Source organism: Ictidomys tridecemlineatus, chromosome 12 (genome assembly GCF_052094955.1).
Source record: "Ictidomys tridecemlineatus isolate mIctTri1 chromosome 12, mIctTri1.hap1, whole genome shotgun sequence".
Taxonomy (NCBI): domain Eukaryota; kingdom Metazoa; phylum Chordata; class Mammalia; order Rodentia; family Sciuridae; genus Ictidomys; species Ictidomys tridecemlineatus.
The window spans coordinates 69,450,727-69,469,770 of record NC_135488.1 but is presented as its reverse complement, the minus strand read 5'-3'; the positions used below and the strand labels follow the sequence as shown (position 1 = coordinate 69,469,770).

General features: G+C 41.0%; 1 long non-coding RNA gene across 1 annotated transcript in view; it reads right to left on the bottom strand.

Moving 5' to 3' along the window:
• Nucleotides 1-16,030: 16,030 nt before the first annotated feature.
• LOC144369363 (uncharacterized) overlaps nucleotides 16,031-19,044 on the bottom strand; it is a 57,117-nt gene continuing 54,103 nt past the window's right edge. The window contains exon 5 of the long non-coding RNA XR_013428950.1: nucleotides 16,031-17,470. This is a non-coding gene — a long non-coding RNA (uncharacterized LOC144369363). The remainder of the gene's footprint in view (nucleotides 17,471-19,044) is intronic.

The window sequence follows — 19,044 nt, the reverse complement described above, 5'->3', positions numbered from 1 at the left end:
GCATTACAATTCTTATTACACGTATACAGGACAATTTTTCATATCTCTGGTTGTATATAAAGTATGTTGGCACCAATTTGTATCTTTATACGTGTACTTTGGATAATGATGTCTAATACATTCTGCCATCCTTGCTAATCCCCTGCCCCCTCCCTTTTCCTCCCACCCCTCTTCCCTATCTAGAATTTATCTATTCCTCCCACGCTCCCCCTCCCTACCCCACTATGAGTCAGTCTCCTTATATCAGAGAAAACATTCAGCATTTGTTTTTTTTGGGGATTGGCTCACTTCACTTAGCATTATCTTCTTCAGTGCCATCCATTTACCTGCAAATGCCATGATTTTGTTCTCTTTTATTGCTGAGTAAAATTCCATTGTTTATATATGCCACATTTTTTTTTTATTCATTCATCCACTGAAGGGCATCTAGTTTGGCTCCACAGTTTAGCTATTGTGAACTGTGCTGCTATAAACATTGATGTGGCTGTGTCCATGTAGTATGCTGTTTTTAAGTCTTTTGGGTATAGACCGAGGAGAGGGATAGCTGGGTCAAATGGTGGTTCTATTCCCAGTTTTCCAAGGAATCTCCATACTGCTTTCCATATTGGCTGCACCAATTTGCAGACCCACTAGCAATGTATGACTGGATCTTTTTCCCCACATCCTCGTCAATACTTACTGTTGTCTTCCTAATAGCTGCCATTCTGACTGGAGTGAGATGATATCTTAGAGTAGTTTTGATTTGCGTTTCTCTAATTGCCAGAGATGATGAACATTTTTTCATATATTTTGAGTTCTTTATATACCCTAGAGATTAGTGCTGTATCTGATGTGTGAGGGGTAAAAATTTGCTCCCAGAATGTAGGCTCTCTGTTCACCTCACAGATTGTTTCTTTTGCTGAGAAGAAACTTTTTAATTTGAATCTATCCCATTTATTGATTCTTGGTTTTAATTATTGTGTTATAGGAATTTTATTAAGGAATTGGGGCCTAATCCCACATTATGAAGATTAGGGCCTACTTCTTCTTTTATTAGATTCAGAGTCTCTGGTTTAATTCCTAGGTCCTTGATCCACTTCGAGTTGAGTTTTGTACATGGTGAGGGATAGGGTTTTAATTTCATTTTGTTGGATATGGATTTCCAGTTTTCCCAGCACCATTTGTTGGAGATGCCATCTTTTCTCCAATGCATGTTTTGGCACCTTGGTCTAATATAATATAATTGTAATTTTGTGGGCTAGTCTCTGTGGCCTCTATTCTGTACCATTGGTCTACCAGTTTTTTTTGGTGCCAATACCGTGCTGTTTTTGTTATATTGCTCTGTAATATAGTTTAAGGTCTGATATAGTGATGCCATCTGTTTTAACCTTCCTACTAAGGATTGCTTTAGCTATTCTGCGTCTCTTATTTTTCCAGATGAATTTCATGATTGCTTTTTCTATTTATATGAGGAATGCCACTGGGATTTTGATTGGAATTGCATTAAATCTCAGAGGATTTGTCACTGATATACAGAAACACCTTTGATTTATGGGTGTTGATTTTATAACCTGATACTTTGCTGAATTCATTTACTAGAAGTTTTCTGGTGGAGCTTTTTGGGCCTTCTAGGTATAGAATTATATGGTCAGCTAATAGTGCTAATTTAAATTCCTCCATTTCCTATACATATCCATTTAATTTCTTTCATCTGTCTAATTGCTCTGGCCAGGGTTTCAAGAACTATGTTGAATAGAAGCGGTGAAAGAGGGCATCCCTATTTTGTTCCAGTTTTTAGAGGGAATGCCTTTAATTTTTCTCCCTTTAGAATGATGTTGGCCTGAGGCTTAGCATAGATAGCCTTTACAATGTTGAGATATATTCCTGTTATCCCTAATTTTTCTAGTGTTTTGAACATGAAAGGGTGCTGCATTTTTGTCAAATGCTTTTTTTGCATCTATTGAGATGATCATATGATTCTTATCTTTGAGTCTATTGATGTTATGAATTACATTTATTGATTTCCATATGTTGAATCAACCCTGCATCTCTGGGATGAATTCCACTTGATCATGGTGTACAATTGTAAGCTCTGTTTTCTAGAATCACATATTTACCCCTTTTTCCTTATTCTGCATTTTGAGTGTGTGCCCTCAGCAATTTTCTAGTAATAGTGTTTTCTTTTTTTTCGGTACTAGAAATTGAACTCATGGACACTTGACCACTGAGCCACATCGCTAGCTCTATTTTGTATCTTATTTAGAGACAAGGTCTCACTGAGTTGCTTAGCACCTCGCTTTTGCTGAGGCTGGCTTTGAACTCACCATCCTTCTGCCTCAACCACTGGGATTACAGGTTTACCCCACTGTACCCGGCAAGTAATAGTGACTTCTAATGCAGCCTTCAATTCAGAGTGTGGTGCTGGATTATTTGAACACTACTGACTTGTCTACCTTCTTAGCACAATTATTATGGCAGCTGCTATCATTCACTGTAAGAAGGAGAGTGGAATGAACTCTCTCACTGGTGTTTATATATAACATCAAAAGACTGCTTTTTGTATAATCATTTTCAAAAACCATAACCTTCTCATTAGTTGTTTTAACAAACTCTTATGTCATCATAATACATACCATGGCTACATTATACCTGTATAACTTTGGCTGAATCGATGTGAGTAAATATCACAAAGGTACAATCTAGCTGGACTGGGATATTCTCCTGAAAACACCATACAATGTCAAGTTCTCTAGAAACCTCCTCATTTATCACAAGTTGTTGGCTAGGGACCTAGAGCTACTGTATAAAATATACTATATGAAAATGGTAACTGAATTTCAAACCTTGTAACAAGATGATTAAACCCAAAGCTGAATGTGAAGGTAAACTGAGTTTTTAAAAGAAGGGAGTAGAAAAAGTAATAGGAAATTACTGAAGGCAAATTCACCTGCTCATCAGGCCTGGAAAGACTATGGCACACTATTTAAATGACAAGCGGGGCACCTTGTAAATTGAGTGCATTCAATGTAAATTGAAACTTTTAGTCAACTTTAGTCTTGTTGTTTCCAGTGCTGCTTCCTCATGGTTTTGTGAAGGAGGAGTGACTGGGATTAGCTATACTCCTAACTAACTCTACTCCCAAATTCTCAGTAGCTACACACCCACTATGCGACAGTGGTCCCTTTCATGCAACAGGGGACTAATTCATGCTTTGAATATAAACCTTACTGCTTGACCATCGGCTGCTTATTTTAAAACTGACATGTTTTTGTTTTCTTTCCTCTTTTCCTTCCTCTCCCCAACCACAGGGGAAGCAAGATTAACAGTCTTCCTGTCCTAAGCCAAGTTATCTGCCCTTCCACTCACTGTCCACAAGAATTAAGAAACCCTAGACATGGAAACTGGAAGAACAGCTCTTTCAAGGATACAAGTTAAACATTAATTAGGTCTACTGATAATGATACTTGGAAAATAGCCCTTGTGTTCCCAACTTTTTAAAGCCCTGTGTTTCCCCTGGAAGTTAGAATGACAACCTCTGTGACATGAGTCCATTGTCTTTCTCTTTTGCTAGCAAAGCAATAAAAACTTTTTCCTTTTTCTCAAACTTTGTCTTCGTTATTGGATCAGCATTGAAGGTGATTTTTTGGTATCAAGGACATTTTTTTGTCCCCCCCCCCCCAAGCTTAGTAGGAACCATTGTTTTGCTTTTGGATTCATTGTTTCTTCAAATTCTGTGGAAAAGCAACCCAAAAGGTGTTTATGAGCCCTTGCTGCCTTGGATATCTGAGCAGGAAAGGTGACTCTGGTATGATTATTTTTAAAATTTATTTATGATTATTATTTTTTTTGAACTCAGCTGGCCCTTGCCCCATGGCCTAAAGGATAATGTGGGCTCCCCAGAACATTTAGAGGAGTGGAAAGAGATCAGAATGCTTTGATGGCAGTTGGCCTCCAGAACATGTGTAGGCATGAAGGAGCTGCTCTAACTCAGCAGGAGGCCCCATCACAGTGTGACAAGACACGCAGAAAGAGATATCTCCCCCCACCAACTCACAGAGAATAATTCCACCCCTTTGCTAGTTGTTCCCCTCTGACTCAAGGGTGTTCTCATTCGATGTGGCTGCACCTGAATTAATGTAAAAAATGGATTGAATGGGATACAGAGAGGAGCTTAACCAAGGGAGAGAACTAGATGGAAAGGAGATGACCCCAATTCTCTATCCCAGAAGGGTTGTCATTACACTACAAACCATACTGAATTTAGATTGTGACTGTTACCTTCTTGGTATACTGGGTAGTGCCCATTGTACTGTATGAATGCCTTTCTTCTCAGTCAGCTTCTCTTTCATTTGAGATGGGTTCCCTCTTGGTGAAGGGAGTCCTCTGGACTGGGTAGGCACAGGAGGCTTGGGTCAGCTACTCCTGGACAAAGGTGCCTAGGAAGGGCTGGATCTAGCCTGCTCAAATTGCTGAACTATACCCTGGCCCAGGGCTGGGTTAGCTGGGAGAGAAGCATGTTGAATAGAAATGGTGAAAGAGGGCATCCCTGTATTGTTCCAGTTATGAAATGGGTCTGACTTTCTCCAGTTTGCAAAATAAATCCTGTAAGGTGCTAGTGCTATGTGCCCTCCATCCCAGGAGGGTCCAGGAACCATGTGCTGGTACTCAATATGGATAGTTCAGGGGCACACTTGAATGGAGCTTATTCCTCTCTGAGTTGCCACTTACAACACCTGTGCTGGAAGAGTGACAAAACCTTGGTCTTCAAGAATGGGTGAATGACTATTGCAGGTCTCACTGCTCCCGATGAGACCCGAGTCTTTCCCACATGGGCTTAGAGAATAAACCCTGTACCCAGACACAGTGCAGAAGACCTGAATTTTTGGTTTGACTCCATCCCCAACAGCTGGTTGTTCTAGAATGGGCCATTTAACCCTTCAGATCCTTCATTTCCTCACCTGTAAAATGGGGATGACAATTTTTCACATCAAGGGATCATTTGAGGATTAAATAAAAGAATATCCTGGAGAGTATTTTTTTAATGTTTTATTATTTTTAGTTAAACATGGCAGTGGAATGGCGTATCATCTATACATGGAGTATGACTTCCCATTTTTGCGGTTGTACATGATGTGGAGTTACACTGGTCGTGTATTCATATTTGAACATAGGAAAGTTATGTCTGATTCATTCTACTGTCTTATGACCTGTAATGTCCTGAACAATGCCAATGTTAAGAGTAAGCATCACTTCCCATGCACGCTTAGCCTCTGATTCACCTTTGGATGGGAAACCAGATATTCTTGTTTCTTTGCATGGGGCAACTTCATAGTCTTGCTACATCTGCTTAATGGTGCTGGTGTGAAGTTCCTGACATTCAAGGGTTCTTGGAGCAAGCTTGGGCCATGATCGCTCTGATGTTGTTTTCTTGTAGAAGATTTCTTTAGAGATACATAACACTGCTCATGGGAACATCAGAGAGAAAAATCTCTTATCTGTAGTAAAAAAACTTTATCTTTGGGAGGGTGAGTATCTGTGAAAAGACAAAAAAGCAAAAGGTGAGGGGGTTACCAAAGTCAGAAATCTATCTCCTTTTAAATGGAACTCAAAGTATTTTCTTTAGTTTTTGAATGAAAAAATCAAGATTTGCAGGCTGCGGGTGTAGTTCAGTAGTAGAGTGTATGCTTAGTATATGCAGAGCCCTGGGTTTCATCCCCAGCACCACAAACAACAACAACAACAAAAACAAACAAACAAACCCAACAACGTTTGAGTAAGACTGGTTTGTGTATTTGACTCCAGAATGCCGCCTTTAGCACTCCTTACCTCCTTTCAGATCCACCTGATTTGAGTTTTTTGTTTCTGCCATTATAATTCAACTTTTATTAAAACCCTTCATAGGTGGGTCCACAACTTAGTTGAGTAAGTATTATAATTAAGCTTAAGAAGTTCCCCCACCCCATAATGTCTCCTGAGTATCCGATGGCTAATGACTGAAATCCTGTTATTAGCCATTAATTCCTTTAGGTGAAGAAAGTACTTCCCTATTAAAATTCAAGGAATCCCTGGAAGAGTAACATATTAAAACTGTCAGCTTTAATGTGAAGGGATTGATCAGGGGGCCAGGAAACTTCTATAAAGGATCTGATGACCGTAAATGTTTAGGCATTAAGGGCTGTAAAGTCTCTGTTGCAACTATTCAACTCTGTCACTACAGGGTGACAGGCAGCCATAGCTAGATAGTACAAAGACGATAAGCATGGCTTTTTTCTATACAATTTTATTTATGAAAACAGAAAGTAGGCTGCTTTGGGCCCAGGTGCAATAGTTTCTTGATCTCGGACTCAGTTGAATCATCTCAAAGATGGCAACCAACTGAGAGCAGGAGAGAGAAAAGGCAGGAGGGAGCCAAGATGGACCCTCAGAGCCAAGTTTCCTAAGAGCTAGCCTTGTTAAGCCAGTCAGACTTTTTTTTTTTTTTCTGGATTGAAATTACTTGGCTCGATCAATTTGTTTACTATCTGTATCTCTATAATATTTTATTTGTTTATAGTGGGGTATACCTTTTTCTATTTTCTCTAATTTTATTTAGTGTATCATTCTTACTGAGTAAATCAATTTAATAGTCACAGCACGGGGCAGCTGCCATTGTACCATTTAATAGCTCAGAGTCCTATTCATATTTTGGAAGTTGCTAGATGTGGAAAAGGAATTGCTTTTGAATACTAAACAAATCTCAAACGATTACACTCTCCTCTTCCTCTGTTTGTGTTGAACACTTCTGGACACTTGAATTATATTCTGGTTGGCCTGAGATGTGAATGGTGTTCTGATTTCCTAGAAGCTGTGCATAAAAGAAGCTTTTTCCTTTTTTGTCCAGACAGCATTTTATTTCAGGATCAATGGTGGCTTATGCGTGGTGTTTATTCTTAGCCGTGACATGTTCTTGAAGTAAAAAGAGAATTATTTGTAAGCCTTTTCAAGTCTCATTCAGGTGTCGTGGGGGAAAGAGCATCCTGCCTGCAGAGCTGGGCTGCTGAACCACAGAGGGTGTGAGCTTGGGTGGCCCAGGGCGGGAGAGGTCTCAGCTAAGACATTACTTTCTCTTGCCCTGACCCTACCGGCAGTCAGTACAACGTAGAAGATGACAAATTTAGAAATAGGAATGGAGCTTGCAACCATGGACCAGACACCCTCAGAGAAGACTAAAACTGATCACTAAAGTGAGAGAGGGAGGGCTTTGGGGTCCTCAATTTGTACCTTCATTTTACTGAGACAGACTGGCTTTTCTCCTCTTTAGGGAATGGGCCCAGTGCCTTAGAGACAGTCTAATTATCTTTTCACCACATTCATAACATTTATTTTTGGTAAAGATGTTCAAATGGGAATATACTTGATTGGTTTACATTGAGCAAGTAATTTGGAACTCATCATCCAAATTACATTACAAATGCTGAAATGCATTCCAGTTATTACCTCATCTGGCTTTCTTCTTACTGTATCAGGGAGATGGAGTAATGTCTAAATTACTAGGCCTACACATAGTTTGTGTTCCTAAATATGAACTAGTAAAACTTCCCTTGTAAGAGGGACTATTCATATTCCCTAACAGGTTTGTATGTAAGACTCCTTTATTCCTCCTGAAATGTTGTTGGGATCTGAGTACAGCAAAGATGGGACAGACACACTCCTCGCCTGTGCTATGCACAGCCAGTCCTGAAGGAAAGGGTGGTGCTGCGCCTGCCAGGCAGGGTGCTTGGGGGAAGAGAACCAGTAGGACCTGTGTACACACATACACACACACAGAGTTGATTCTCATTATCCATGGTAATTGCATTCAATAAAGCAAAACAAACACCGAATTAACAAATAGTGAACCATTGCTCCTAGGGGAAATACAGTGTTATAGGTGTCTATGAGTTTCTGGTCACAATTTCCTCAATCAGTCAAGATATAACCTTGTTTTAAGTGTGTCTTTCTCTAAAATGCTTTGCTTAATATATCTATTGTTGACTCATTGACATAGAATTCATAGCTAACACTATAACTCATGTCTGAATGAAGCTTATCCAACACATGTATTGTTTCTATAAGACACATCACAGTCTTCTAGTGCTTAGGAACATTTAGTGCTTAGATCAGCACTTTAGTACTACACTTAGAGCTCATTATAAACAATGAGATCACCAACAAAAACCATAAAAATGGGAAAATCATGGTACTAAATGGACCACGAACAGCAGAGTTGTTTATGGTATGAGAGCTGAAATAAGAATCTGTCACCTCATTTGACTGGAGCTGGAAATGTGTGCACTGGGTGGATGACATTTTTCACCATTCTGATCATGAAAGGGCTGCAAGTCTTGATTTGGGGCTTACAAATGAATTCAAGTAGGCAGATTTACAAATACAGAATACACTAATAATGAGGATCTATTCTTTATATTAGCAAGATTTATTTTAAGGGATTTGGCCAGTGCAGTTGTTGGGACTGGCAAATCTGAAATCTGTAGGTTTAGGCTACAGATTTAGGCTACTAGAAATTCTCTATCAGGAGCTGAAGCTGCAGTTGACAGGTGATACCTCTTCCCCAGAGAAACCTATTTTTCTCTTAAGGCCTTTCAACCGATTAGATGAAACCCATACAGATTATCAAGAATCACTTCTCTACTTAAAGTCAGCTATTAAACTAAGAATGGAATCACATGACCCAACTATCTCACTTCTTGGTATTTATCCAAAAAAGTAAAAAATCAGCATACTATAGTGATACAGCCACTACAAATTTATGGCAGCACAATTCACAATAACCAAATTATAAAACCAATCCAGTTGCCTATAAGTAGATGAATGGATCAAGAAAATGTGGCATATTAGGGTTAGGTTCCTATGAGTTTCTGATCACATTTTCTTCAATCAGCAATGGAGTTTGCTCAGACATAAAGAAGAATAAAATAATGGCACTTGCCAGTAAATGGATGGAAATGGAGGAGAAAATCACGCTTAATGAAATAAATCAGACTGAGAAAATCAAAGGTCGAAAGTTTTTTTTTTTCCTCATATGTGGAAGCTAGAGCAAAATAAGGGAAAGGTGGTGTGGGAGAGGCTCAGATATAATAAAAACATCAGAAAGATGTGTGGAGTGGCCACAGGAGAACTAGAGGGAGGAAGGAAGTAAAGGACAGGGAAAGAAACATAGAACAAATCTAATAAAATTATGTTATACATATATAAATGAACCAAAGGGAATTTCACCTTTAAGTATATGTAGAAAGAATGAACGAAAAATTAATAAAGAAAGAAAAAAAGGAAAGGAAAATCAACAGAGCAAAAGAGAAATAAAAGGGGAAGGCAGGAGGGGAGGAAGAGGGGAGAGAATGGGGATTGATATCAAATCCCTTGCATGTATAATTTTGTCCAAAGGAACCTAAATACTATGTAAAATTATAATGCTACAATAAATAACCCCAGCAAGTTACAGACATTAACCACACCTACAAAATGCCTTCACGGCAATGCCTAAACTGGTGTTTAACTGGACAGCAGGGAACTGTAGTTTGGTTGATACATAAAACTAACCATTAGAGCACAAAATTTGAAGGCCCAAGAAAGTGGACCTGAGGAATCTTCCCTTTGTATTTTTCTAGAAGGCTAGAGTGAGAGAACAGTATCATAAACTCTACCAGCTGCCCTGGATCACAGTGTTTGTTCAACATACTCTGAGTTCCTCTCTGCGGAGGACCCTCACTCATTCAATGTACTGAGAGGAGAGATCTTGGTGTGTGTGTGTGTGTGTGTGTGTGTGTGTGTGTGTGTGTGTGTGTGGTATTAAAAAGAGATGGAGATTAAAACCTGTGACTCACCAAATATAACCCATCCTTTTTTCTATTAATTAATTGTATTATGTCCATTGATTTAGACTTTTTCTGCCCTGGGTCTCATCCAGCAGCCTGCTGCTCAGCTTCTGCCCTGGAATTAATGGCAGTGCTTCAGCTGCTCCCAGGCTGCAGGCTTCTCCATTTCTCCTGGGACAATGTTGCTGAAGAGACAATTATAGTTTGGATATAAGGTGTCCCTGCAAAGCTCTTGTGTTAATGCAGGAATATCCAGAGGTGAAATGATTATGAGAGCCATAATCTAATCTGTCCATCCTAGTTTGAATGGACTAACGGGGTGGTAACTGTAGGCAGGTGGGGCATGGCTAGAGCGGGTAGATCACAGGGGACATGTCCTAAAAGGGTTCATCTTCCCTGAAACCCCTTCCCCTTTCTATCTCTGCTTTCTGGCCTGCATGAAATGAACAGCACCCCTCTACATCACCTTCTGCCATGATGTTCTGTGTCCCCTTGTGCCCAGAGGAATGGAGTTGGCCAACTACAGACTGAACCTTTGAAACCAGAGCTAAAATGAACTTTTTCTTCTCTAAATTGTTCTTGTCAGGTATTTTGGTCACAGTAAAAAAAAAAAAAAAAAAAAAAACCAACACAAGAGAAAAAAAGGAATGGATTTTCCCTGTACTAGAGGCCTTTGATATGCAGAGGATGGTACATGTACCTGTAGCATCTAGCGATCATCATCACATAAGAACTTGTTGGAAATGCAAACCCCCAGATTGACTGAATCAGAAACTGCATTTTTAGTAAGGTATCAGTAGATTCATATACACAGTAAGGGTGAAAAGCATACTCTAGGTAGCTTTCTGAAGCCTCCTGATTCTTCAACCCTCATTATTTAGATCCAGCTCTGACCCATCTTTCCACCTATTTTGTACTGCATATTCCAGAGTAATCCTTCCCTTTCACCCCCAGGGTGTACACCTCAATCCTGATTCCCATAACTGGAAGTCCTTGAATATTCCCATCTGCTAAACTAGCCTTCATGTTTCTTCCTCTGTGTGGGCTTGGCTTTCTTATTTCTGACCCCTCCACTGGAGCTACTTCTGTAAAGAATGAAGCTTTGGGGGTTCTGCATTTCTACTGAATTCTTAGGCACAACAAATTCTGCCACTGCATGCATCATCGCCTTTTGCATTCTAAGGGACTAGCTTTGCATACAAAGACACCACCTCTTTTTCTTGCTATGTTCCTGCAAGCTCCCCTTCCCTTGAACTCCTTTGGGAGCTCTACATGCCAGCATATATGGGGAAGAGGGACTGGATCTTCCCCTCAGAATAGACTTGGATAGAATTTACCCTTGATGAGTGATGTTATAAGAGGAAGTAGGATCAGCTGAGAGGAAGTGAGGTCAGGTTCTGGAGTCCCACTTTCAGAATGACCTGAGATCAACATATAATCTCTATTTAAGCCTCCACTGCCTCAATTTTAAGTTTTGGGTACAGCTACCTTTGAACACTTACTTGAAACGGATTAAACAAGATTGAAATCTTAAGGGATCTACATGCATTTGCTTTTGAGGCCAGTTTAATGCAACAACAAGGAACCCATGGCCAGCAAAGAGTTACACGGTGGGTTTTATTAGAAGTATAATGGTCCCTTTTGCTTTTATTAAGCATGGAACCTATTAACCTGTCATTATGGGATCTCCCCATACCATGAAGTCAAATGGCTAATTGAGTGGCATGTTTTCAATAGTATAGTCTGTAATTACAAAAACTCTTTCCCAAATCCTACACATGATCATTCCCAGAGAAGGAGGATTTCTCACCATGAAAACCAGCTTTAGGCTTGGGCAGCAATTACTCATGTTTCTTTTTCCTGGCATTAGGACTACAGGAGTAGACAATGGATTGGTTCCAAATAATCTCAAGCTTTTCCCACTTAAAGTATGTCAATTTCTAGGCTGGTCTTCAGAAGTGGAACATATAGTCACAAATTACACAATAGACTCCAGCCTGCAATTTGCTGAGAGTCATTTTCTTGACTGCTGAATTACCACATGGCTCACTTGATGATCCTTGTATCCAGCTGGACTAAAGCATGCTGATAGATGGGCAAATTAACTTGAGCAAAGTAAACTAATTATACAAGTGAACTGACTTACACATGCCTGGAACTCTCTGAGCCAATGCACTGCACAATTCTAGGGAGCACGGCTGTTGTTATTTTAAAGGAAATGGAAATTCCTGTGCAGTTCACAAGCGTTGTTGGTGTCTTGTCATTTATCTGTTTCAGCCCAAACACTGTCTCCTTTAAAAAAGGTCACCTTGAACATTTCATCCAAAGGAGCCACACACTCACTCCTCAATCATTGCTTAGTTTATTTTCTTCATAACATATAGAGTAGGAAATAATCTATTTCAGTGTTTTCCTCTCTACAACAAACTGGGTTTCCAGAGGGCAGGGATGTTGCCTATCTTATCAGAAGCCTATTTGATACAGTTAGTACTTAAGTATTTGTTAAAATGGGCAAATTAGATACTAAGTATGTGCATTTGAAATAAACTCTATAAAATGGGAGATTAATTTAGGGATATTTTATTCTAGCACCAAAATGCTAAAATGAACTTTCTTCCATGAGTCTTAATATTTTCTTCCTGTTATTATAACATAATACCTGAAACTGGGTAATTTATAAAGGAAAGAAGTTCGGTTTGACTCATGGTTCTGGAGGTCCAAGGGCAAGGTATCAGCATCTTCTCAGCTTCACATATAATATGGTAGAGGGCATCATATAGTGAGACAGAAAAAGCCCTCAATAACCCATTAATCCATGAATGGATTAATTCAACTCATGAGGATTTTGTCTCCCAAAGATGTCTCACCTCTGTACATCATTAACACCTGATTTTGGAGATTAAATTTCCAACACATGATATTTGCAGGACATGTTCAAGTCATTCCAGTATTTTTTCTGGAAAATTGTGTTTTGTATATTATTTTTCCTATCTTATTTTTTACCTTTTCTTTCCCCCTTTTCCCTGCCATGTTCATTAAAGTACAAAGAAGAATCTTAAACTTCCTGAACATAAAAGAACCAGCTGTTATTTAAGTGCCTACTGCATATTAGACACATAATGTTATGAACTAGTGAAAACCATGGTCCTTACATCAGTGATGATCCAAGGCATAAACATGAAATGTTGATACTTTTAAATTATTCATGCTCTTTCTGTGTTCTTAAGGGTACTGTCTTTCTTGATTTTCCATTCTTTGCTTAATATGCTCAGGATCATAAAAAAAATATTCCTTTAAATATATTTTTAGTACAATAAAACTTTTAACATCAATTTGCACAAAGAACAGAAGAGTTGTCACAGGGTATAAATGATTAATTATCCAATTAATTGTACAATCACGACTGCTTTCGAGGCCTGTGAGTTTATTTAGCCTGAGAGAGGGAAAATTTTATGAAGATTGACATTGAATCTCAGGGCTTTGAAGGGTATGTAGTGGGATTCCTCATTTGAACCTGAAATGTTTCCACCAACAGAATTAGAATATTTTCAAGCACATCTCATGAGACAGGCAAATATCTCAGAGGTAACTACTTGCATATGCCAGTGGGTTGGGTGCGTCTATGAAGGGTCTGGGATAGGAGAACACCAAGGAGAGCTTAGAGCCTGTCAGGCCTCTGCCTCATTGAGAGACTGTGATCTGAGCCTATGGATGATGACAGATGCCAAAGGAGCTGCTTTCTGGAAGAATACGGAGTCACAGGGCTGTGAGTATTGTTCTGTGGTGCCCCTAGCTCATTGAGGGCCATGGTGCTGTCACCATGAAGGTTGCAGCCATGGGGAGAAAGAACCTCGTGATCTCTATGGATGGTCTGGCCAAAAATGATCACCTCTGCTGGAAGCCTAAACACAGGAAGTGAGTGTGCCTGGAGCAGGAGAGAAAGACACATGCTTGGAGTGTTTTGAGTACATGTCAAACAAGCCCTGGGGTGAAATTTCTGGCTGTGACGTTGAAGGACCCAGAAGTCCTGCATCACTCAGGTGGAGCCAGCTGTAGCACAGGGAGCTGCTGTTGCTGTGATTCATAGGCCAGTGAAGCCAAACAAAAAAACATGGCGCTTAAATGGAGATATTGGAAGATAGGGCACAAAATATAATGGGAAGACGTGAGCAGAAGGTTAGCAGGAAGAGTGTGCTCCATCTATTCCAGAGATGGAGTTTTATCTGAGGGTTACTAGAAAACAAGGTGAAAGATAGATTTGTGGTCCTGGCCATGGTTTGAATATTCATAGCTCCCCAAAATTCATGTGTTGAATTCTAACTCCCAGAATGATATTAGGAAGTGCGGCCTTTAGGAAGATGAGTAGATCTTGCAGTGAAACCCACATGAATAAGATTCGTGCCCTTGTATAGGAGACCCAAGCGAGCTCTTATGCCCTTTTCACCATGTGAGGTTACAGCAAGAAGTCAGGCCCTCACCAGACACTAAATCCACCTTAATCGTGGAATTCCCACCTTCCAGAAGTATAAAAAAAATAAATTTCTGTTGTTTACAAGCTACCCAGTTTATATGTTTTTGTTATAGCAGCTGAATTGACTGAGACGGCCCTGAATGGCTCAGCAGAAGAGGTTGCCATTGGAGACAGATCAGAAGGACAGTGAGGGAGGGAAAGCAGGATTTGGGGAGATGTGCCTGGTACAGGGGTTTAGCAGTAGTTTTTAAGTTTCTTTTAGCAGTAGAAGCATTTTGTGAAATGAAATCTAATGATGACACTTTTTGGTGTGAAGTAAACCAGACCAGAGTGACAAAAAGGAAGGGAAGTGGGGCTTGAAAATACTGGGCCCAGGATGCAGGCTAAAACCCCAGGGGTTTCTTCCTCGTGGTGGGATTATCGGTGAATTTAAACATTTTTACTAAACAACAATTCTCTATTAAAAAGTTATTGTTTTTATAATTAAACCTTCAAAGCTAATTTTAAAAACTAAAACAATCCACGGCTTTGCTTTTAGAATCAGTTCACAGCTCCCGTCCTCTGAAAAGCTTTTCTTCTTTACTCTGGATTTCACAGATTTCCTCTAGCAAAGTCTTGCCTGCCCTCTAGTATTTGTGAATCCATTCCACCCAAGGTGTGTTTATATTACCTACTTGACCAGTCTGTAAACATTGAGGTCAGCTTGTCTTAATCCATGTGTCCCTCCTATTCATCAGTAGATGCTCAATTAATGCCTATTAACTGAGGAAACTGGGAACAAGCAGATTCGAGGGAGACTCATGAGTAGACATTAAAACCGTGTTTGGAATGCAGCTTATGGGTTTGGGAACTTTAGCATACATTGTGAATACTGACTTGTTTTATTAATTGATTGATTGATTGATTGATTGAACCCAGGGGTACTTAACCACTGAGCCACATACCAGCCTTTTAGATATTTTATTAGAGATAGGGTCTCCCTGAGTTGCTTAGGGCCTAAGTTGCTGAGTCTGGGTTTGAACTCATGATCCTGCTGCCTCAGCCTCTGAGTAGCTGGGATTATAGGTGTGTACCACCACACTAACTTGTTTTTAAACCAATTTTCGAATTCTCTTGTTATCTTTCAATTCTAACCCAAAGACATTATACCTCAAGAGACCCTGCCACTGATTCAGGAGAACTTCATCTTTTGTTAATTAAGTTAGGACAGGAAACGCTGTGGGAATCTGGATGCTAATCCAGGTTAAACCCAAAGAAATGCCAGGGCGATGGGTAGCTTAGATCATGTGTACTTCTGGACGTCAAACCTGCCAGACATGTAACTCATAGGTATCGCAGTCACACCTCCACCTGCCCACACAAGACCTTTTTCCTCTCTCACCCTCTTTCCTTCTGCCTCGGTGGCACATGTCACACACATACACACATGCACACATACCCTCAGTGTTGTGCTTTCCTTTGTTAACTCTTTCAGTAAAGCTTTGGTTTTATAGCTCGATATGTTTCAGTTAAATTCTAGTCCCTTTGGGTCATTGAACTAGCAGAGATTTTCCTCTACATCCGATTCTTAGTTCTTCTGATGGAAGCCTGAGAAGAAACAACAAACATGAACAAAGAGACAAAGGGCAAGAACCAGTCCCGGAGGCCCATTTTATTATATAACAACAACAAAACTGGAGGCTGAGATGACTTATTCTTTTTGATATTAATAACAGTCTGGAGGAAGTTTTGGTGACACGTCAGGGATTAATACTGCTAGCTCTCTAGATGAGTATCTGCTCTGTGAGCACCACTGGTCTTACTGGGATTCCTCAGCCTCCGCCACGGTGTTTGGCTTGCTTGCCCACATTGTGCAACCAGAGATCAGCTTTGCAATGGCTGATGAAAACCAAGGCCTAAAACTAAGGAGTTCCCACAGGAACTTGAGACTTCCTGTTGTCTGAAGTTGCTCACCCCAGAGGAAAAGGGTATTAGATTAAGTGAAAGGTGTTTCTCAGAGATGGCCCCAGAGCTGCTTTTGTTTCCTTGTAGCCTCAGGCTGGGTCTAGTGATCCACTGTGACTAAAGAGAATTAAACAGCACCCTCTCATGAGTTCAACCAAGCCAGGGCCAGAACACTCATCTAGCCCCTTGTGGAAGATTATTGAGTCATGAGATCCATGGTGGACCTTATTCTCTACTTCTGGAGGCCAGCCACGGCTGACAACCTGGGATTTCCACCTGGGGATTCTGAGGGACAGTGCTGGGGCTTCCATAGAAACTGCCCTTGTAAGTGTGCCCCAGAGCAATTCTGAGTTCTGGGGTCATCTCTGATGCTCCTCTTGTTTGTATGTGGTGCTGAGGATCGAACCCGGGCCGCACGCATGCCAGGCCAGCGCGCTACCGCTTGAGCCACATCCCCAGCCCCCTGATGCTCCTCTTGGTTCTCTCAGGGTTCTGGGAACCAATGAACTGAGCTGGCTGTGAGATCTTCTTCTCCATGTTGCTGTTAACAACCCAGCCTAGGCTCATTACCTTTCATCTTCTCATTACCTTTGAACTGAAGGCAGTTTCCATCTCTTGAGTCAACTCCAGTTCATTGCCTTATATTGAGAAAGGGTTGAAGTTCAGCAGAAGAGTGAGATTGGCCATTAACAGTGGTTGCGGAGGGCCCAGGAGAACTGCAGCCTGCATTCTTGGTATTTGCTAATCCTGATCTGCCAGCCCCTAATTGGTACCTACCTCTGTTTCTTTCCAGGAAAAGATTAATCTTCTAGAAGCGTTCTTTGAGAACCACCTTATCTATTTCAAGCCCACTCCATTTTAGCAACTTGGACTAATTTTACCTCTGTGATCTATCAAACACATAAATGCACATATATAATTATACATATACATATAATTATGCATAATTATGTGTTATGTGTGTGGATGTGTCTTCTGTCACTCTTTTACCTGTAACCTTAGCCTCTTTGTCCCCTTCATTTTGCTGTCAGACTCACAAACCCCTCTCTGTGGATTAATCTAACCATTTTCCTTCTGCAAGGGATCCTGAAGGCAGCCAGAAGAATGATCACTCTTGAGGTTTGAGTTCTAAACCACCTGTGTCCTTGGTCCTCAGCACATCAACCCTCTCACAGGCCCCCCATCACATCCTCTCCATCTCCTGTTTCTCCCAGCTGCCATCCTAATTTTTTTAAGAGAGAGAGAGAGAGAGAGAGAGAGAGAGAGAGAGAGAGAGAGAGAGAGAGAGATTTAATATTTATTTTTTAGTTTTCGGTGGACACAACATCTTTATTTTATTTGTATGTGGTGCTGAGGATCGAACCCAGCCCATGCATGCCAGGCCAGGGCACTACTGCTTGAGCCACATCCCCAGCCCTGCCATCCTAAATCTTCCCCACTATGTCCCAGTCCCCTCCCCAACCATGACCACCTTCTCTCAGCAGATGATCAAAGTTTCTGTTATAGTCAGCACAGGCTACCACAGACTGGAGGAGTTAAACAACGGACATTTGTTTCTCACAGCTTTTGAGGCTGGGAAGTCCTCCACCAAGGGTCCAGCATATTTGGTTCCGGATAAGGTCTCATTCTCTGGCTTCCAGACAGTTGCCTTCTCACCATGTTCTCATGTGGTTGAGCAAAGAGGGCTCTGATTCCTTTTCTTATAAAGGCACCAATCCCATCACGGGGGCTCACCAAACCTAATTATTTCTCAAAGGCTCCACTTCAAAATATGATCATCATCCGGGGAAGCAAACATTCAGTCCTTGGAAGCATCGATTCCATGAACTCCCTCAGCTCCCACCCTCAGAACTGCAGGTGCTTCTATAGCCACATTCACCTTCTGTTACTATCTGGATTCATTGTCTCTGCTCAGCAAAGAATTGAAGAATAGGATACAGAGATCACAAGCAAGCATCAGGTTTATTGCAAAAGTGATGGTAACAGACTTTCCTGAAGAGAAGGGGCCCTAGAGCTGGGAGCCTGGTGGGGAAGTTTGGTTTGTTCTTTTTATTGTCTCTAGAATTTCCTTATCTCCTCTCCTGTCCACACTCTCCTCACTATTATTGATTGGTGCCCCCTGTGTTCATGCCTCTGTTTTGGTTTTTCTGCGGAATCCCCTGCTTTGGGGCATGGTGCACAAGTGTTTGTCTGATTGGGTTCCCTGTTTATGTCCATGAGCACTTTTGTCAAGCAGGAAGCTGACCTCATTAGAAGTCCCTCTCCACACTCCTTTGTTCTGGCCCTGCCCCTGACTTCCTCACTCACCATCTTGCCCTGGCTGCCTATGCCCTTTTACCCCTCACTCCCAGGCCTCTTCTCAATTTTCAATGGAAAAGCTGCCTGTCTCCTGCCCAGAGCCAATCTCTCTTGGGTCTTTGCTCTCTCCATTACTCCTTGTTAACACCCCTCCTACAGCAGGGAAACTTGGTCAGGAATCCCCCTTCTTAAGTAAATAACTCTCTCCTCAACTTGTCCTCTCACAGACAGACTACTGCCCACTGTGCATTTCCTCCTGACTCTGTCCACGTATCTGTCTTTCCAGAAGGCTTTGCAGGAGAGCCTTTCACTTTTCTTGGCTTTCTGGACACCATGTCTTCTTGGTTCTCCTCTTTTCCCTGTGATTAGTGCTCCTCCATCTCCTCCCTTTAAATGATGGAGTGGTCTGGAGATTGAGCCTGGGTCTGTTCCCATGCCAAAGGTTAATCCCATAAGCACCACGGTGTACTCCTGTCCTTTCAGACCTGTTAACAGGTA